The sequence below is a fragment of the Pezoporus occidentalis genome, unplaced genomic scaffold, assembly GCF_034315485.1.
Source record: "Pezoporus occidentalis ecotype Australia unplaced genomic scaffold, CSIRO_AGI_Poc_V1 ctg10, whole genome shotgun sequence".
NCBI classification, from domain to species: Eukaryota; Metazoa; Chordata; class Aves; order Psittaciformes; family Psittacidae; genus Pezoporus; species Pezoporus occidentalis.
The window spans coordinates 9,421,323-9,443,582 of record NW_026912779.1 but is presented as its reverse complement, the minus strand read 5'-3'; the positions used below and the strand labels follow the sequence as shown (position 1 = coordinate 9,443,582).

Below are 22,260 nucleotides of genomic sequence, written 5' to 3'. Positions count from 1 at the left end.
CCAAAGATCCACTATTTCACCTTGGAGGAGTTTTGAAGCAAGCCATTAATACTTTGGTTTGCTCTCATGAAGAAGTCTGACTTCCAGCATTAAAATGCAGTATTAATTGAAAATCAAAGTCCCCCTTGATAATTGCATCACAGTAAAAAGATGTCAAAAATTGTTTCCTCTGCCAAGCACATTCACCCAATTAAAATGTAATGAGCTCCAAAGGTGGGGTTTGGTTTTGTTTTTTTGATTGATCCAGAGCAGCTCTTTGGTCTCTTGCCAGGGCTTAATCACTCCGCTCAGAAGTGTGCTACCTGCAAACACCTTGGCCTCACACCTCTCCTCGCAGCAGCACACTGTAATAAGGATAAGCCTCATCAGAAGGCAAGTCACTGCTTCAGCCATCCTCTTCTCCCTGCCCAGCTTAACAGGATCCTTTATTTTCCTGAGCAACAGCTTTCAAGTTGAACAACTACTGAGCATTGCCAAAAATGTGGCTGTGCAGGAGACAGGCTGGGGCACCCAAGTTTTGGAAGATCTGATCCTTATCCAGGAGATGAAGACTGAGACCTTCAGAAAGAAAACTCATCGACAGCAGAAGAAAAGCAACCTTCAAATCAGGAAATATGGCACTAAGCACAGACATCTCTTTCCGTAACGTTAAGGTCACTCACATTCTCTCATCATATCAGAGTTACGTGGTTCATTCAAACTGAAGTTTCTGATGATCTTGGAGTATTTAAACCAGAGAATGAAGGTTACAGCATGCAGTCATGTCAGGACAAGAAAACCTGGCATTTCTTTCCTTTCTTGCTACTGCAGTGGCCAAGAATTTCTATTTCAGTATGGACTCTGGCAAAACAAAAGCAAATATGCAAATGGATTTCATCTCTAGAGTTTACACCTTTGACCTCTGTAGGTATGACGTGGATATGACCCTATCTGTGCAAAAACCACACACACCCCATTCATCTGGGCTACCAGATCTTGAAGCAAAATCCCTCAACAATAAGTGAGCACATTCACAGCCACTGAAACAAATGTGCTGAAATAATCATTCCACAGGCTAGGAGATCTTTTTCTTCACCTTTTACCCAATTCTTTTTTATTCCAGTCTCAGTTTTTCCCCTGCGAAAGACCACAATCTTAGCCTGGAGCTGGACAACCCCTCCTTATTCATAAGCCATGTGTTCATCTGACTGATCTTCCACTTTCCAGCCTTAAACTCGTTTAAACTTCAGTAGTCAAACAACGTAATTTAAGAGATTTAAAGTCACATTTCTGATCAAGAAGGAAAAGAAAAAACACAAACAACAAAAAACTCCACAAAACAACAAACCCACCACCATCATCTTTTACCAAAAGGGAATTCATAAACCCTATAAAACACCAGGAGCTTGAAGGGAAGTTTACTCATACTAAAGTCTGTATCTGCCCAAACGTACATGCAGCCATCAGTAGACAAGGTGTCAAGAAAGTCAAGCAGCTTACCCTATAGTACTTGCATGGTTGTTTTAAGGGGTGGTGGTCGCTATAACCATTTTCTTACCAAAATAAAGGGCAGATTCTAGGCTTTGCTTGATGCTCCTTTTAAATGTGTGTTTTAATCAACTGTGTTAAGGGTTCTACATTTTTAAACTGCTGAAATTAGTGTTTTACCTATGCCATGCTCCAAAGAAGTACAGGCCTTAGAGATAAAAGCCTTACCACTAGTTGCACCATAGATAGAAACAGAAATGCAAATCCTATTTGGGCTTTTGTATCCTGCCTTGGGATCAAGCTGCAGATGTCCAGAGCTCATGTGCATGAGGCATTACTGCCTGGACTAATGCTCTGAGAGGCTGGAACAAATATATTCTTTGTGAAATTACTACAAAAGATGGGACACGTAATACATACTTACCATTGTTTTACAAGCATTCTGCACCCTAAAGCAGCTTGTTGTTTGTGTTTGCAAAGGCTTGTTTTACAGGCCTGGCTCAGCTATCTATTGCAATCAGACACCAGTCTGTGCTGCCAGTCCTGGGCTCTGGATTCCCCATGCCTAGTCAGGTCTCTTGAACCCAAGCAAGGTTCAGGCACTGTCAGCCTGACCTCCCTGGCACAGACACTCATTGTTTAGGACCCTTATTTTGAGATGCTGGGTCTACAGCCGACCTATTATAAGCTAGGAGCACAGTAAGCGTATATATGTGCTCCACAGAGCAATAATCTTGTCAGATACCTTGGTTTAGAGTTTAACCCTTCAGGATTTGTTGAGAAGTAGGATCTTAGCAATACACTTTGCTCAGAAAACAAAGCACGAGTCATGAACGTGGGCAAGAAATACCAGCTGCTGATCTGTCCCCTCCAATTTTCATAGTGCACAGTCTTTTGGGCTGCACACAATGTCCTCCGAGTACTTTTCAACACCTCACTTCATTTTCTGAGTCAGATTTAAGTCTCTGGCCAAGCAGCTTGGCCTGTCTTCACCACCAGACAGCCTCCTAAGCAAAACGTACAGTACAGTTAACAATCAAAATGACTATGGCAAAATACACTGGAGCTGGCAGACTGAAGCAAGCAGTACAGATACATATTAATTTATCACAGCTTGTAACACAAAACAATAAAAACCCAGAGCTTCATGATGTGGCCTATATGCCCCCCTTGTGCATATAAGTCTCATTAAAGTTAATGGGAGCTGTGTGCCCATTGTATGGGGAATATAAACTCTGAGCAGTGAAATGCACCATATGTTTCCCTATCAGAAAAAAACACACAAAAATCAACTGATACTAGCTTTCATCCTTCTGGGAAGCCATACCTGATGGCACACTGGTGGCTGGACACAGGGCCCAAACTCCTTTTTATACAGTGAGAACTTCTCCCTATACAATGAATGACAAGGTCAAGCGAGATGCAGATGGCTTATGTTTCCTGAAAAACCTCCAGGAGTTTGTTATAGTTCATAAAAAGAAGACATGGGGTAAAGGAAGTCAAACATCAAAGGTTTCCCCATTTTTACCTCCTGCTCATGAACCCCCAGTCCTCTAAGTTTTGCACCAAAACCCAGAAAGTGTTGCATACTCAAAGCCATTTTCACTCTGACAGGAAAACCCCAAAAGAAAAGTTTCAAGCCATGTGAAGTGTAAAGTGTGGAATTCTACCTGCTACTGACATGATGGATAAAAGGAAGAGCTCAGCTTCAGAGACAGCAGAACCTCCAATTCTAGGTGCTTGTAAAATGGGGAGGTTAGAAGAGACAGTGATGAACCACTTTCCTGAAACTTTTGGGGGTTTTAAGCCCATTTAAGCTACAACATCATGGAATCAAGGGTGCTGATTCAGCACCAGGCACATGACTTACAGCCAGGATCTTGGGCAGAAACCTGCTGAGAAAACATCTGCTGATTACTTCCAAAACTGGAGAGCTAAACTACAAGATGAATCTTTGACCTCCAAAAAGGTGACTAGATATCTGCAACACAACCCTTCCCTGGTTTTGTGTTTCTTTATGGCATTAGACTCCTACAGAATATAAAACATTCCCATTGTGTCACAGTCTCTTGGAGGGCTGTTTTTTGCAGACATTGCAATGAATATGGCCAAGTGGTACTAAATAAGCGTGAGAGAAGCTGGAAAGATGCCAGGCACAATGGAAAAAACTCAAAGCTTGTTGCAGAGTTTGGGGAATAATTCTGTCAATTGCTGCTTAGCAGAACACTGGGTATTTGGGCAGCATTTCATCATTATTTTCATGTCAGTCATATTGCTCAGCACTCTACTGACTTGTCAATTGAGTGGAAAAATAGGTAAGTGGACAGCAAGCAACGTCAAATAAGTATTAAGCCTTCTTTCAAAATAATAATACAGAAATAGTTTGATCAGGCCTCAGGCCTGCTTCCAACACTGATAAATAGCTTTCTCATCCTGTCAAACAGTCATATTGATTTCAAATGCATCTAGTGGGACAATTTACTGAAAACTTAACACCATTCAGAGCATGTAAAATAAACTCTCTTGCATACAGCACTGGAAGAAAAACAGTATTTTATCTCTTAGCATATGCAAAGCAAGAAAACGACGTTTTGAGTTTATTCTACAAGAAATATGGGAAACACCGTGTTTTTGTGCTGCATGCATAACTTACTGAGCCTCCTATACCACATCTGGGTTTGGTACAGATCTTATTAAGCATGATATTGGCAGTCAACATATGCTGCATTCCTACATCAGTGGTAAGTAGCTGCATGCAAGTAGACTGCAAAATGGCATCCCCCTCTCCATTTTCCCTCCTTGTAGGCAAACATGCACATGTCCACACAAAGCAGTGGACCCAATCTTCAATATCCCATAGCCAGTCTGTACATGCACCTTCTTTGCCTTAAGCAGGACCCTCTCAGACGCATTCAGTGAATCAAAAGAATCTGCCATACCTCCTTTGTGGCAGGGGCAGAGTATAGAGTGGAGCGGGTGAAGAGCATAATTCTGGGGCTTTAACACATATGTAACTTATTTCAGAAGTGCCTACAGAAGTTCCCAGGGCTGATGGGAAGCCTGTGCCATTATAAGCAGGCAGGTCAAACCCACAAACCAAGCTGGTGATTTTTCATTTCATCCCAGCCTTACCGTGCTTTGATTTATGATGATCTATATTTTCCTTTTTCTGTTGGAGCTAGAACTGGTCACCTTCAGCACAGCGATCACCTGCCCACAGGCAAGGGGGCAGACATTGTCTCTGGGGACCATAATCGAGACGAGCCCACTTACGTCTGGGGATAAAAAATACAGAGTTTCATAAATTTAAAACAACACACACAAGGCAGAAGTGTGACCACACTTTTTCCATGTAAATAATGTCATACTTGTGAGGAGGGGGCCTTCCGTCGTATTTCATGAATGGGATCATTATGTTGCACCTGACCTATAGACATTTCAATTGCCTTTTTGTTTTATTATTTTTCTTATTTATTTTTGCTTGATGACTTGTATATAATCAAATGCTTTATGATGTTAAATCTTGTTAAGACATTGCACTTTGCAGAGGCATAATGTCAGTAAGTTTAATCAATCTATAATTTTTGTACAGGAAGATCCCGCTGTGACATTTAAGCACTGGAAAATGCTCTGAGGAGGAAAGAAGGGCTCTATCCACAGATATTTTCAGAGCCCCACATAGCCAAAGCTTTCAGAATAATTTAAGGTTTGCTTTTATTATCACCAGCATCATCTTTTTACAAATAGAAAAGTAAGAATTGCATTAGCAGGAGTGGGCCAGACTCCAGACAGAGGCCCTGTGGAAGAATTTGCACAGAGTCTAAGTTAGCTCAGATTCGTATTGGCCTCCAAGAAAAACATTCAGGAGAAACATTAAATCCTCTGAAGGGAAATATTAACAGATAGTCATGAATGGAAACTGATTATTAATTATTTCTCTCTCTCTTTCTCTCCATTTTATATTTTTAGTTTAAAATGTCATGTAAAGCCTGACATTGATAAAAATGGTAGGAAATGTTCCTTGCTCAATTAAATTACCACAAAGACCAGCTTAACATCTGCTTGGCAAAACCTTTATAAATGCATGGCATTAATATTTAATAAAAATATCTATAGCTTTGGTTGGTACCAGAGACATTTCACACTTTGCTCACACATGGTGTTTCATACAATTATTCTCTAAAGGCTGTCACTTTAGTCCTTTAGCAAAATAAAAGCTCCAAGGATGATTAAATATAGAAAGTGCATCTTCTAGAGCATAGTCTTCCTCTGCAAGATCATTTCTACTGACTCTTACATTATAAGGGAAAACCACAGAAAGGAGAAAGCAGAGCCAAACTAGACGAGAATAAAAGAAAGACCTCACTACTCTTGTCAGTACAGTCTGAGTAAAGTTAGAGCTGGCAGGTTCAAATCGCCCTCTACAAAAAGTAGAGCTCGTATAGCTCAAAAAGGTGGAAGCGATTCCTCACCACTGTTTAGTCAAAGCACAACACCTACTTGCAGGGAGTTGCACCTAAAACCTGATCACTTAATCTACTCCATTTACATGATTTATTCCCACACCGATTCTCACAAAGCCGCTGCACAGCTGCTACACCACCTCAAAGATACTCAAACCCTTCGTTTCCCAGCCAGAACCTTCAAAGCTTCCAGCACCTGGAGTCTGCAAAACTTCCTAATCCCAGAGACTATGCTATAGCCAGCTCAAGATGAAGCCAGATGCTCAAAGCAAGCAATAAAATGGTAATGTTACCTGCACAGCCCAGTCCCAGACTGTGCCCAGAGCACACAGCCCCACCTCAGGGAGCCAGCAGCAGCCTTTAGGAGTGCCAGGGCTAGAGGACATCCACGCAGAGCTAGCTGGCAAAGGCTAGCACAGCAGACATCAAGGATGAGCAGGGGATAGACAATACCGGCCAGTATGGCATGTCTTGCTCGTGTGCTTATCAGCCCTAGACATCTACTTTCAGGGTAAGGCTTGTGCTTGAATAAGCCAAGACAACACCACCACATTCTTGCCCAACAGCTACATGTACCCTGTTGTTCTCCATCCCACTACTGCTTTCCCAAAGCAGCTCTCCACCTAGGTGGTCATGATGCTTAGATGCTATGTGGAAGGGAAAAAGGTAAGTACACATTCTGTTTTTATCTTCAGCTTGAAATTGTGCCTGTGCAACACATCACACAGAAGGCCAGATACAGCACTACAGAACAGAGCTAAGCCTTTCTGAATCACAGAATCATTCCTTTCCAGATACTCTGATATCAGTCTAATGAATAAAGAATTAAAACCAACTTTGAATGAGACAGGCATCAGTATGAGACCAAGCACCTCCTGCTTCAGGAGACTTCATTCAGCTTCAAGGACAGCAGCAGATTTATTAAATTGTGGTCGCCTAGAAAAGTGAACAAAAATTATAGCATCCAATCACCTCCAGCTACAACCCAAGTCTGAAATCATAGTTGTCTTCTCAGTGCATTTCAGTGCTTAGCCAGCTCCATTAATCTTAGACTGAAATATCTGTGTTCAGAAAAACAATTGCCACCCAGCACAGCAAACTGTCCCTGGCACAGGAAAAACCTCTCTGGCTTTTGAGGAAGGGGTACAACTGAGTTCACATTCATGTTGTACGGAGACTCAAGTGCATTTGCTAGAGTGCTCTCAAGAAAAAAAACCCACAAAACAATAATCACTGACCAATGAAATAGACCTATCTGGAAACATTTAGCGAAAGTAGGGATATTTGACTGTGGAATAATCTCCCCAGGGAAATGGCTGAGCACTATTGATTGAGTCTTTCTGAAACTACCTACACAAAGGATGGGAAAAAATAAAAATCACAGTATGGTACAGCCCTGCATCTGCAAGGAGAAGAGAAGATGGTTTTCAGTAAGTCTCTTCCACCACTGATTTTGATGCCCCTCTAATCTGCTGAGCTCCCTATTGATGGAAAATGAGTTCTGCTTGACAGTCTGTGGCTGGGGAGTAAGGGGCACTGTGAACATCACAGTGAAATGATCTGGCAATCTGGAAGACCGAAACTCTTCCCATCGCATTGCCCAGGTGGGGGTACAGACTGTAAGGCAACAAATAGGTTTCACTGCACACACAATCTTTGCTATGAGTAAAGGGAAGAGAAGTTGAGACAGAGTTCAAAGAACAATACAAAAGAATGATTTATTTTCTTCCTGAGGGTTTATGTCCCCCCACTGTTCATTAGTATGCATGGACTTTACTGCCCCATGAGAATAGCTACAGGGGAACACAGAGTTCAAAACCTGTTACAAAGGCTTATCAGATGGGAGCCTACCCTAAAGATCTGTGTAATTACAAAAACACCGCGATAAAATCCACCAAGGAGCAACAGAAAACGTAGATAAGCTTTAAAGGCATAAAAGTTACAGGCTACATCCTTGACCCAAGTGGATCAACATCGCTGTCTCCAGTGGAACCACTAGGATTTACAGGACTAAAAATCTGACCCCAGCTCTGGTGTTGACTCTGGTAATACAACAGCTTTGTGATCTGCTGCCCTCAACATACTTCTTAGTATTTCCCTTTAACAATAATACTGTTTTTAAAAGACATATTTGCTCAAAACAAAGCTGAGTTCTGTGAAGTCTGAATTGACTTTGTGTGGGATACACAGTTCAAGATTTATAGTGGCTTCTTATACTCCTTCATAATTGTCTGCAACGCCCAACAGTGAGTGCACGACTACATGAACCTGTGGGTCTGACTCGGTATGATCACTCTTTTCTTAGTTATGATCATTTAGTGGCACTCAACAGTCTAATCAGAGAACCACAGAATGGTTTGGGTTGGAATGGGCCACGAAGATCACCTAGTTCCAACCCCGTTGCCATGGTCCACTAGACCAGGTTGCTCTAAGCCCTGTCCAACCTGGTCTTGAAAACTGCCAGGGATGGGGCAGCCACAGCTTCTCTGTGCAACCTGTTCCAATATCTCACAGGGAAGAATTTCTTCCTAATACCTAATCCAGATCTACCATCTTTCAGCTTAAAGCCATTTCCCCTTGGTCAGTATTTCATGTAGATTTGCAGTGAAGAAAATACGGTGACAAAAACAGTGGAAAGTACTGAAAATCCACTTTCCTTCCTAAAAAGGAGTTTGTCACATCAAAGCACAAGGAAGTTCCACTTTCATGAAAAATAGTTATGATCACTGAATTACAGGAATGGTGGCGCATTTGGGTGCACTGATTTTGTTCACAGTTTCTCTAGAGACCCTTCAACAGGGAGAGCACGTACAACAGTTACCGCTCCTTAAAATGGCATTTTATATCCAAGAGCCTAGCTTAGGCTTACAGCTATTTTTCACTCGCCCTTTCTGCTTCCCCAACTGCATTTCCAATGTTTTGCATATGGTTACATCAAAGCTAAGCATAAATAAAAAGTTAACATCCAAAGAGCTATTACATCCTATAACAGCACGCTCGTAAAGTGCACATAAATAAGAAGTGACCTATTGTTTGAAGCTCTGTAGCTTTAAGATAAATTTCAAAAACCCTGAAACAGGTTGTGTTGAAACAGAAACCAGTAGGAAAATGGTCACAGCCAGGGCTGCAACTCCTGCAAGCGCTGCCAGGCACATGTGCATTAAAGGACAAGGCAGAGGCAGGGCATCTGTGCAGGTCTGTGTAGACAGGGGGCTGGGACAAACCAGATCTCCTTCCCTCACCCCACTGATCAAATCAGGATCTGTTTCATTCTTGCCTCTAATGAGGAGCAGGGCTGGCCCATGTTTTCAGCAGTCCTAACAAGCAAGAGCAGGCACAGATCAGGCAAAGCATGATGTACCTCCCTTAAGACAACCATTTCAGTGCTTTAAGTGACCACTTTGTGAATATTGCCTTAAACTTGTTGTGCTCCCCAAGGATGTTGGATGGTGGCAGTTTTCCAAAGATGGAGTCAGTCTGAACCAAGCAAATGGTGACAACTTCCCCAGTTTGATGTTTCACAACTCAGCTCATTTTTATCATGTTTATCTATCCATGTCAATGGTTCAAACTTTGATCTTACCTGCTCCAAACCCATCTACATCACTCAAGATTATTCTCCAGTGGTGTCTGGCACCAACTGAAAAAATTGCTGAAGAGCTTTTGCCAGGTCTCAGGAGGGTAAAAACCACAGTACTTGTGTGTTAACTTCACTTTGCATTGAGTCCATCTGAAAGATTTGAATCAGTTCCTCCCTACAACACTGGCAAAACAGTGTGTACCATTAGTAACTTTAACCATGTTCTCAGTGCTGTTAGGTATTCAGCAGAGTCTAGGAAACGATATGCAACATAATATGCCCTATCGAACAACCTCCCCAAAAATACATTCCCTTCCCTCAAATTTTCTCATGAGAATAGCAATATTTTATTCATCTTGTGATTTCCTGACCCTCTCTCTCTAGTAGCTTTTTGGTCTACAACAAGCTGTTTTGCTCAGAGAGAGAAGTATGCAGTGCTCTTACTCAAAGTATTTTCCTACTCTTTGTGCAAGTGAGAGGAAAAAAAAAACTCCCATTCAAAATCTCAAGCATCACATACTTGTAAACAAGCTGCAGAAAAACAGCAGCAAATCAAAAAGACTTCCAGTGATGCTATTGCTGCTTTTCCCACACTCCTCACTGCAGAACCTGACACTGAGAAAAGCACAGATGCAAGCAGCAAGATGGGATGTCCAGGGGGGCACAGAGACCTGCACACTTGGGAAAGGAGCTGTATAAAAAGTGCTAATGTGCAATAGCAGAGCATATTGAAATGATAAAGACAGGACTGTCTGGGGCATCATGCTTCTGTTTTCTAATGGTTATGGATTCTGCAGAAATGCTAATGTTTGCACTAAAGGCCCTCTCAGCAATATTTTGCAGCCTGAATAACTCTTTATTTTGAATTGTTTAATTAGTTAATGAGGTTGGGGAGAAGTCCATCTTAAGGATCATTAGTTAAGACTTTAAAACATGGAGATTGAAGACAATTACTGTCTGAGGGAGTAGTGAAACTTCCCCACTTGTCAGCCAAACACATTATTACACCAAGTGCACGAGCTACACCAGCATTTGCTGGTCTCCATGTCCAGTCCTGGGTCAGGCAAGGTGCAGATACATAACCTGAGGCAGCTGCTTCTGACTTCTTACATGATGAGTCCCCCCCTTTCAAATCCATGGAGCAGTGACAACACACAGAGAAGAAGCACACTTCAACAAGCAGATCAGCTGAGCAGGTTTCTTCTCTTGATGGCCCCCAAAAGTCCACCTCCATAAAGGTCTTCAACCATTACAATGTGTACAACATGCCAAATTCAAGCCAGATGAAATGTTATGTTGAATTAACCGATATAAAAATTGGGTGAGAAGGTCAAGGTTAGTTAAGCACAGAGTTTAGTTTCACTTGAAAATACAATTAACAGAAGTAATAAATAATTTTTTAAAGATGTAAGATGTTTTCCATTTCTGTTGTCTACCTGGACCATTTTTTCCTTATGGCAACAGAGCAACATGCCACTTCTGTTAAGAGGGGTAGAAGGTAGAGATGCGAGTAACTCTAAAATGCAAAGGTAAGCCACCCAAGTGTGAGGTGTATCTAAACAAATAGTTACTTAGTCCTTAGAGATCTGTGTAGAGTCTTTGCTTCAGGCCAAGCTGTTTATACCTGTGGCACTTCTTAATAATTAACTTTTTATAAACTATTTACAAGCAGAACTTTAATATAAAGTGCAAATCTGAACCCCATTACAAGAACAAATGTACTGTTCCAGGAGACCAGTTACTGTAAGAGTTTAATATAATCTGAATCTGCAGGTTTTCTAAAGCAGCTAGTTTTAATAAAGTCTGTACTTACACACAAAAACACACACAACCAGTTTGCTTTGCTACCATCAGCAACAACCACTCAATGGTGTATACTGAATTATGACACACAGCTTGGGTGAACAGACACACACAGAGGTAGGTCTCTTAAGAGAACATATGGATAGGCCACATACTGTACAATGGGCAACACAAGAAGTGGGAGTTAAACTCTGCTACTGTGAGGCTGAGTAAGTATGAGTGGTACTTGGCCAAAAACTCCAGTGAAAACACACTGAAGCTCAGCTGGAAACAGACCCAAGAAAAAGAAGAAAGTGACTGGGGAAGAAAAATACAAAGCAGCTTGAAAAGAGCACTGCTAACATCAGGGTTCTTGAACAGCAAATGTGTAATAGGACTCAACATTGGGATTTCATTCAATTTCTTGTTTTCCCAAAACAGAGCTGAAGGGGTAATTAGGCTTTTGTCTAAGCCAGAATGCAAAATTATTGCATTAAAGGCCAAAGGAGAAACCAACAACTGCTTGTCACCTCTGTTTGCCTAAAGTGAGCTTACTACATGCTGAAGTTGATTTAAAAGTCTATTCTTTTCCCTTTTGGAAGTCCTGTCCTTATTTTGTTACCTAACTGACCTCCAAAAGCCTCACCCTGAGCACCTCTTCAGAGATTCAGAAAAATCTGGCTCAGGACTACCATTCCTCCACTGTAGTTAAGATTCATTTCACACAGAATCAAGAAAGTTTTAAACTTCATGGGGGGAAAAGCCATTTCTGGAAATAAAGTTCACATTAAGCTGCTTTTTTGTCTTTTTCTCTCCCAATTCTACTCTGTGTAGCTTAGAGAAACTTAAACTTATCCCAGCTTTCATATCTTCATCCCACCAGCTGTAGCCCCTGGTGTCTCTACTCCAATTCCTAAATTTCCTTTCTGGCCCATGACGTAATTTCTTATGCTACCAGTTCTTCCCAGAAAGCTGCTTCCTTAATAATGTGACTAAGGGCAACACCTTTACAGTGCTGAAGCAAATCAGTAAATACAGTTGCTCAAGTTTGGTTTTTTCTCTCTCAAGGTTTCAGTAACCTTTCAGGAAAATAACTCCTTGCAGACCATTAGTAGAGGAAACAGAGCTAAGCAGTAAAATGCCAGTTCATTACACTTGTGGGGAAGAGAAGATGTAATAACTGCTAGATTGCAAACAATTTTCTTCACAGTTATAGTAAAAGAGGCAAGAGAAACAAAAGGTATTTCTTGAGTTTTCAACACCACCAGAAAAATCCCTCTATGGTACTTACCTTCAGGGTTGGGGGCTATACCAAAATCAAGTTTATCTGCAGGCTGGTTGGAGGCAAGATCAACTCACCTCATTCACACCAAAGTATACTTTGGTTACAGCCTTACTGAAATAAAACTATTAGCAGAGGGAGTTTTTACTCAAAATTAATACTGGAAGTAAAATTCAACCCTGAAAGTACTTTTCCATATGTGTTTGGTTTTTTGGTTTTGTTTTGTTTTTTTCTGGTAGCTGCTTCATGTTCTTGTTTTGTTCTCCAGATCAAAATAGGATAATCAGAAAAATCAGCTGGCTTAGACAGGCTTCCACTTTGGTTTTGATGGAAGTTTGGTGAGTATCCTCCATCAGAGGAGAGTGGTTTTCTGCTCTTTGGCTGCTGGACACAGCTCTCAAACAGCTTTAACTGCAACAGCTCTGTTCAATATTAACAACAATACTCTTAAATAAAGAGAACAAACCAAAGCCCCAGCAGCCTTGCTCTGTGCCCACAATTCACTTATGATAGCACACTTTAGTTGCTCTAACAGCAAAGTAGAGCACATCAAGCACAACCCAGCAGAAACAGAATAACCCATTTAGTTATAAAGTTTCAGGTAGTTTATCATACAGTAACAGAAAATCCTGTTTACATTTTAACAGCATCATTATACTTTCAATGGCATTTAGATCAGCACAGTGAGCTCATTAGGTAGTGTTGAGTAGCTGTACCTACAGAGAAAATGTTACAGGATTTGGGATAAAACCTATTAAATTACTGCAATCCTTCTACAGGGTTCATTCAATTCTGGATGAAGCACTTTGTCTTCCATAGAGGAAACCACAGATCTTTCACAGAAGAAGCTTGCACATTTTTCAGGAGACTATTTCTCCAGCAAACTGTCAGGTAGCACTGTGTGAATCATTTATTTTCAATTTGGCAGTTGAATGAAAACTAAGGAGGAAAAAAAAAAAAGGAAAGAAAAAACCCTTCAGTACAAGCTGAAGTGAATTTGAATGGGTTTAATTTCTATCTCATTGGGCCAAGGAAACCCAGACTTCAAAAAAACCACACCATTTCACTTAACACAGACATTCCCATTGTTAAAGTAAAAGCCAGGTATAAAGAAGACAGACTTACCGCTTATTTTACAGCCCAAAGAGGACAACCAGAGCAGAGGTGGAAGGTCACAGTCCTACTTTCATCCATGGAGATTGCACAGTCCAACCTTCACTTCTCCACATGCACCATCTATCACAAGAGAACACCTAAAAGTAAAAATACTGGTCTCACCTTCCTCAAATGATACTATTAATGACAATAATGTAACATCAAAATCCAATTATTGCCTAGAAACAGGTTCTCCTGCATAGAATAACAGGATGGTCTGAGTTAGAAGAACTTTAGAGATCATCTGGTTCCAACTCTCCTACAACAGACAGGGACACCTTCCAGCAGACCAAGTTGCTTCATCCCACTTCACCTTGGACACTTCCAGGGATAAGACAGCAACAGGTTCTCTGGGCAACCTGAGACAGTTTCCCACCACCCTCATAAAGAAGAATTTTTACCTAATGTCTAATCTAAATCTCTCCTCTTTCAGCTTAAGCCACCCCCACTACATGCTCTTATTAAAGACCCTCACAGATTTCTTGTAGGCCCCCTTTAGAGCTACCTTCAACATACCCATAAAACTCCTCCTTGTCTTCATAAAAGCAGATCTCTTTCTACATACAAAGGCAACTCCCTCAAGGAGACCAAGGAAAACACATGTCATGCTGTCAGGCTCCTGGGGGCACTAATGAGCACTTAATTGCCCTGATGGGTCTCACCTGGGATTCTCAACTACCTTGCTCCTAAAGGATATGATGACTACACCTCTCACCTTGGCCTTGCCCTATTGTTGTGCCCCATCTGTCTGCCACCAGTGTCTGCTCAGCATTCACTGCTGCCCCATGGTCCTGCTCAAGGACTGCACCATGGTGGTGCAGCAACTGCCTGGTCCCTGCTCCCAGCTTCCCTGCAGCAGCCTGTGCTATTAGCTTTCCCATAACTGGGTGTTGCGGGGCCAAGATGGGAAACTTCACCAGTCCCCCAAGCCATGGGGTCCAGCTTTCCACTTCTGTGGAGCTTTGGGTGAGCTGCCAGGCCCTGCAGGAGGAGGGGGCCTGTAAAAGAGGAGAAAAGAGTGGCTGATGCTGCCACAGAAAATTAAGTTATAATAACTTCTGCCAAAATATTGTAAAAACAAGGGGGAAAAAGATGCTATTTTAAGTCTTCCACTCTACAGAGATTATATTCAGCAAGTTGCCTCTCTTCAACTTGATTAGGAAAGTTTAAAAGGTCACAACAGACCACGGAGTATTTGCAACCTGGAAATGAGTCAGCTTTCAGAGCACGGGGTTGAAATGCCTTGCTGAAGCAGCCTGTCCTTCTTGCACCTAAGACATTGAAACTATAGGCTGACACATGGAATTTTATGTCTGCAAAGCATTTTCTGAGCTAGCGTAATTATATTTGAAGCTGTAGCATGATATAAACTGCTTTTAAGTCCCATAAAAAGCTTGTGGTGGTCTGCACAACAAACCTCTCTAGTGCTATAACCCAGGTATTAGTCAAGAAAAAATGTTTTGTTTTAACCTTTCCCATCAAATACTCAGAAATTTAATCAAAAATCACCCACTTTTTTCCATATGTGTTTTTAATGTCGAGGACACGTCACATGTCATGGGAAAAAATTTGCTGCTGCAAATTTCAACTAGTTCTGGTAAAGAGCTATTTCTCTAGGAATAAGGGCCCCAACAGTGCTGAAAGAAGAAATCCTTAAATGTAGCACGTGCAATAGTGAAATTTGCTCCTATTACTTCAGACTCTTGGGACCAAGACACCAAGTTAGTCATAAATGCTCTGTGACATTAAGTTTTCCAAAGATACCACAGCTTTGACTGGTAAACCATAAATTTATGAACACCTGAAAACCCCAGAGGGCAAAACCGAATCTTTAGGTTTGCAAAGGCAATTCCAGTGATATCATTTTATTAGCCCCTTACTACTTCACAGCTCAGAAAGCAACACGCATCTAAATTAAAGCAGTATCTCCATGTCAGACTGGATTTTGTAAGGGACTATGTAATCAATACAAAAAGGGAATATAGATTATGTGAAGCTCTGTATGATAAACTGAACCATTCCTGTAATTTTTGCAACCATACACAGAATCATAGAATCATGGAATAATTTGGGTTGAAGGGACCTTAAAGTTCACCTGGTTCCAACCCCTCCCATGGGCAAGGACACTTCCCACTAGACCAGGTTGCTCCAAGCCCTGTCCAACCTGGCTCTGAACACTGCCAAGGATGAGGCAGCCACAGCTTCTCTGGGCACCCTGTGAGAGGGCTGCACCACCCTCATAGTGAAGAATTTCTTCTTACAAAGTTTCAAACTCAAAGACCAGTGAGAACTTGCCAAGCATCACACCTGAGCGGTGACAGTGTCCCTCTGCAAGATGAGGTTATCTGACACATTCAGCTTCAAGATCTGAAATAACGCTGTCTGCTGGCATCCTGGAGAAACTGCACTGTGTGGTATCACAGATATCATAGAACTGAATGAGGATTTTAATTCAGACAACAGGAAGATCTGCAGCCTTTGAAGGGAAAAAAAGATTTACGGCTTTGTGACCTCTTCAAGCCACAAGCCACCTGATCAGCTCACAAGCCAGCTTATCAGGTATCATGTTAGTACATGAACGGGGAGCCTTTCCTCCAAGTGTAGAAAGGTATTTGACTGGCAAAACCCAAAAGCAAAATGGACAAAAGTAATATAACCACAGAGGCAGCAAAAGCTTTAAAAAGCTGGAGCTTGCTTTTGTGTAAAGACTGATCTCTTGGCTGAATGTGCTTGGGGCAAAGACTGGAATTAATACCCTTTCTTCATCCTGTTTGGGGATTTAAACTTAGTGCCATCCTTTCGGTTGCCACAAAGCCATAGTACTACCAGTGAGAGTGCAAAATACCAGGACACATTTCTGAAAAGGGAAGACCTCTCTCAGTTCAGAACAGCCAAGCGTGTGCTTGCAAAGAGCCTGTGTGAGACACGCAACATCCCACCACATGCTGCCCTGCCTCATCTTGGGGAAAAACCTTCCCTCGCTAGGGAATACTGGTGGAAACTCACAGCCAGTGGCATGGCTTTCACATGCATAGGTAACAATGGAGGAACTGGACTACATATACGGCTAAAGGGGTGTCTCGCAATGGAGGTAACCTGTCTAAGGTCCCACACTGTCCCTGTCACTACCCCATCCCACTTCACCTCACAGCTTCCCAGGATCTGCTCCATGCTTTTGAAAGACAGTTACCAAATAAAGACACTATCTGACCAGCGGTTAACAACCAGCTTGTTAGTTAATAGCCTGAGGGAATCTGAGGGCGTTTTATGCTCTAATACTCTGTTCATTAACTATAGTAACAACCAATTTCAAGGTGATTATTGCTATTATAAGCTATGATCAATTTTTTAAACATGTTTCCATTTTCATCCAGCTTAAATCTGGTGCAGCAGAGCAAGGGGAGCAGCTGTGTTGAGAATTAGACTTCTCCCCAGATTAATATCTGATTTTCCATCAAAGAGAATACAGGACACATTCTGTTAGGTTTCTAATTGTTTCTACCATAAACCTTCACCACACTGAAATATGATCTCTAATAATTTTTAGTTTGAACTTCCTATACATAATCCATTTGACTAGATGGTCCTCAGCAAAAGCCGTTAAAGCAATTTGTTTCACTTACGTAGAGGAATAAATCAGTGCTTAATTATCTGTGGTTTATTATTAACAGCACTGGTGAGCTGACCATATGCCATGACTTCATCTTTTCACACAGAAAAATGAGAATATACTGATTGTTTTTATTATGCCTTTCAGCACTCAGCCAGGGTTCCAATGAAATGAAGACTGAGAGGTCTGCAATGTTACTCAATGATAAATAATAATATTCGACAATTCTTTGTCCTTGCTTTTAGGATCCACCTTTACATGCTCTTTTACTGGAAGTACTTACTAGCATCTCTCATGGCAGGAGAAGATAGAATTATAACTGAGGATGTTTCCAGGAGGTATATGATATTTAGCATAGTGTATTTCTCTGTTGGCTTTCAAAGATACTGGCTTTAAAACATGGCATATGTTCAACTCCAGAATTCTTGACACACAGTATGCATTTAATGTAAAGACCAGAAAGACACACCTTCTTGATTTTTCAGGCTTAATTGAGTCCATGCTGCAAACCTTTATGAAGTCAGTGCAGTACCAAATAACACAGGTTTTGATCCTCTGCCAGGGCAGCCTTAAACTCTTTAGTAGACACAGCGGCAAAATAAAACTTTCTTGAAAACATTACGGACTGATGAACTGCTTTGGAATGAGTTCAGCTGCCCAGACTTTCTCCACTCCAGATAGATCCAAAATGAACCAAAGGTTCTTTGAGATGCAAACCTCTGAACCACAGTGGCAGACACAGGCACAACCTCAATTCAGTAAATAGCAGGTGGTTTATATTTGTCAAAACAGGAATGGAAAGCCTTCAGATTCAAAGGCAGCTATGCCGTTGTTCCCTACTGCAAACAGGACAAGACTCTTCTGCACATGTTTCTGGGTGCTGGTGGGGTTTGTCACCCTGAGAGCCACTAGGTCCATTCTTGAAGATCTTTAAGCAAAGATCTGGTTGGCTGGTCACACTCTTGAGAGTTGCCCTGTGTCCAAGTGGAGACCAGTGCTCAGTGGTATCCCTCAGGGGTCACTGATGGGACCAGCACTGTTCAACATCTTTGCTGGCGGCATGAACACTGGGATTAAGTGAGCCTTCAGCAAGGTTGCTGATGACACCAGTTTGTGTGGTGCAGACAACACACTGGAGGGCAGGGATGCCATCCAGAGGGACCTAGACAGGTGGGCCAGCACAAACCTGATCAAGTGCAGGATGGCCAGGTGCAAGGTCCTGCACACGGGTTGGGACAACCCCAAGCACAAACACAGGCTGGGCAAAGACTGGATTGAGAGCAGGCCTGAGGAGAAAGACTTGAGGGTGTTGATTGATGAGAAGTCATATTTGACTTGTTGGAGTGAGTCTAGGGGAGGCCACAAAGATGATCAGAGGGCTGGAGCACCTCTCCTATGGAGACAGGGTGAGAGAGTTGGGGTTGCTCAGTCTGGAGAAGAGAAGGCTCCCAAGAGACCTTACAGCAGCTTCCAGAACCTGAAGGGGCCTATCATAAATCTGAAGAGGGACTTTTTACAAGGGAATGTGAGGATACGCCACAGGACAATGGCTTTGAACTGAAAGAGGGTAGATTTAGATTAGGTATTGGGAAGATATCCTTCACTGTGAGTGTAGTGAGACAGGTTGCCCAGAGAAGCTGTGGATGGCCCATCTCTGGAAGTGTTCAAGGCCAGGCTGGATGGGGCTTTGAGCAACCTGGTCTAGTGGAAGGCAAGGGGGTTGGAACTAGAAAATAGTATCATAGATATTTAAGGTCTTTTTCAACCCAAACCACTCTGTGATTCTATGATTCAAAGTGACATGCGGGCTTCAAGTGGAAATCTCAGATATGCTGAGGGGATGCAATGTGCCCATCAACCAAAAGGGACAAGGAAATCAGCAGGTACATGTAAAAAATCCAGAGAAGTCTGTCCCTTTTAGGTTTTAGAGTCAGCCTCCTGAGCTGCACCTCCCTTCCAGGGGTCATGAGATCCCACACAGGAGCAGAAATGGCAGCCATATTTCTCTGCGTAAGTCTGCTACATCAGGCCACAAGCTGAGGATCCGAGTCCACCTGTGATTTGCACTGGCAGAAGAGGTCAGCTGACAGCTGAGGAACCTCCACTGCTTTTCGGGCAAGAGCAGTAGTTCTGGACCATGCACACCATGAAGAGACCCAGAGCTTGACCAAGTGTTTTAGGGGGTCATGACCACTAAAATGTTATGTCTTCATCAGGACACTAGTTACATAGGTTAACCTGTAGATTAGGAAGGGTAAAAAAAGCTCTGCAAAGTTATGGGTCCATTTGTGATGATGGGGATCCTCTGGCTGTTTGCTCCCTGCACCACCAGTTGCACCTTTAAACCAAATCCCACTAGAGTGCCAACTCCATGGCAATGGTTAACAAAGGAATGGGAACCACGGGTCTCCTCAACTAACACTTTCACGCTTCCTCTATCCCACAGCACAGAGAAGAGGCTGTGCCAGCAGAAAGCTACAGCTCTGCTTACTAGCTCATTCCCTCTTGTGTCACCCAACAGAGATCCTTAATCTCCCTCTCCTGATGTGTGTTTCATGACTTAATCTCCCACACACTTGGAACTGAGCTGAGACCATCTGCTCTTTTTTCACAAGTGGAGGGTAATGACTTTCGTGCAGCCTGACTCAGCACCCAAAGGAGTTGCTCTCCTTGTTAATACAGGTGTGGCAGGGGAGGATGCTAGGCCAAAAATTAGGGCAGCTTTTACAGCTAAGGCTCTTGCTTCTCCAGTTGCCGATTTCCCTCTTCTCCCTTCCCCTCCCAGCAAGCACTTGCTCACTCTCAGCTGGCAGCCTCCTCAGAGGAGGCACCATTGAATTTTCTTGGCTGTTCCCAGGCCTGAAGAAGCCATGTTCCTTCCACAGCCAGTCTCTGAATGAAAAATTCTCTGAGCAGGAGTGAATGCACCGAATTTCCTCTGACTTTGTCAAGACTCTTAAAATCTCAGCATGAAGGATTACACTTAAGGTCTACCTGTGGTGACAGGCTGGTTTTAGGCAGACTGCTGCAAAGTCGAGTGGCAAACGGCTGTTCCAGCAATATGACAGAGGCAGGAGATGGCAGGGCTTTATAAGTAATACTGGTGGTTAGTCATATCCTCCTCCCCATTTTTTTTCCCATTCTAACATTGTCACACTCAGATCAGGGACATTTTAGTTCTTCTCACCCAAAATTCAAATCAGTTCATGCAGCAAAGAAGCCTTGAACCAGATCAATTACATTACTGTTGTCATCAGGATGTAGATGAACAGCCATGTGCACCAACATCCATAGTCTCTGTACCTGCAGCCTGTTTGCTGCCACAACGTTTGAGGCTTCTGTGGAGACTTCAGGAGCCACATACAACTTGCTTTGTTGCTTTTTTCTCTTTCTTAATTCCCTCTGGATAAACTCTCTACTGCCCAAACAACTTCAGTCTTGTGACAAGAGCAGGAACAAGCTGGCCTAGCCTCTGGGCATGGCTCTGTTTTCAGAAAGGAAGAGAAGAAGCTGCACAGACACACGGCCTGAGTAGCCACAGGTCTGAACTTGGAGGGGACTGGGAATACATCAATCTTTTCAGTTTGCTGAAAAGATTTCACTTGAAAGAAGGCCACAGTCCAACACCTGTAAAATGGTTTTTGAACAGAGCTGTTCATCCATGGATCTCAAAGGGCAAAGGGAATGGAAATGAAATACAGTACACTAAGGCACGATCCCCATAGGAGACACTGTAAACATGAAATAAACTGAGGCTAGACCATCATGTATCTTCCCTCAAATCCCTGAAGCGCCACGAAAACCATCCAGTACCCTGATCCAGCAAAGCACTTGAGCACTTTGCAACTTGAGACTGCAAGCTATAGCACTGATACAAGTGAGATAACATCGCTCTGAGTGGGATGTCACTTGAAGACAAAGTTCTCTGTTTCCCTAAGTGTTCTGGACCAAAGCCTGAGATGCCTGGCTCTTGGTACCTGTTGTAATTATATTTCCTCTCCATACAGGCATTATGGATGAAATCTAGAGGCTGGATTTATCCATGATGGGGGAAGGAACCTAAATTTGGTTCAAATAGGTATTATCCCCAGCATCAGGTGTGTGTACTTCTTTTTTTCTCAGTATCAACTGAATGGAAAGGGCCATTTCTTCCCAAAACTGTCCTCTACCCACTACTGTTAAATACTTCGCTGATTTTTTAATCATCACATTCATCAGTTGCTGGATGTCATCTATTTTCCATGGCTTTTGGCACCTCTGTGTGGTACTACTGATTAATGGCAGCAGCATGTTGATCTTCAGCTGCCAAGTGCTGCTGGCCAGCACCCTAAACTTTTGGGTGGTTCTTCATCCTGGCAGAAAGAACTGTTTTCAGTGTAATCAGGTCATCCAAGAGCAAGGGAAGAGAAATTGAGACTGTTAACACATACATCTATAGGAATGATATATCAGCAGAGAAAGAGGGCCTGGGCCAGTTCTGAGCTGGTGCAAATCACTGGATCATCAGAGAAGACCACAAGGCTACATGATTCATGCAACCTAAGACCTGGTCTTAATTTTCCACAGCTCTGCTTTTATGATTTACACTTGTGCTGAGCAAATGACACAGGGTGTCAAATGTGATCAAGCTGATTGATACTGTAAACCAGGTCTAAACGTGCATAAAATACAAAGGCAGGGAAGAATCAGGCCCTGTGTATTCATTAACAGCCCTGTTACCCATGGGGTAGAGTTGATGCATGGCTCCACACTTCCAAGTGATGGAAACAGCTTTGTGTCAGCTCTGCTCCTGCTGACAGCCCCAAGTGAGTTTGAATTTGTTTCTCCTCCTCCTTCTCTTACCCCACAAACTCCCTTCTTACACCCTTGCCCATAAAAAGGTATTTTACAAAGGTATTTTCCAAATCTCCTCCTAAATGCA

At 42.5% G+C, this 22,260-nt stretch overlaps 2 long non-coding RNA genes across 2 annotated transcripts; both read right to left on the bottom strand.

Annotated features, from left to right (window-relative positions):
- Window positions 1-224: 224 nt before the first annotated feature.
- Window positions 225-2,894, bottom strand: LOC134158243 (uncharacterized). The gene is made up of 3 exons (XR_009962672.1): window positions 2,795-2,894; window positions 663-840; window positions 225-558 (listed from the first exon to the last, which is right to left on the bottom strand). It is a non-coding gene; the product is annotated as an uncharacterized LOC134158243 (long non-coding RNA).
- A 786-nt stretch (window positions 2,895-3,680) lies between these two features.
- On the bottom strand, window positions 3,681-14,291 carry LOC134158239 (uncharacterized). The gene is made up of 3 exons (XR_009962667.1): window positions 14,246-14,291; window positions 4,600-4,742; window positions 3,681-3,758 (listed from the first exon to the last, which is right to left on the bottom strand). It is a non-coding gene; the product is annotated as an uncharacterized LOC134158239 (long non-coding RNA).
- Between the last annotated feature and the right edge of the window lie 7,969 nt (window positions 14,292-22,260).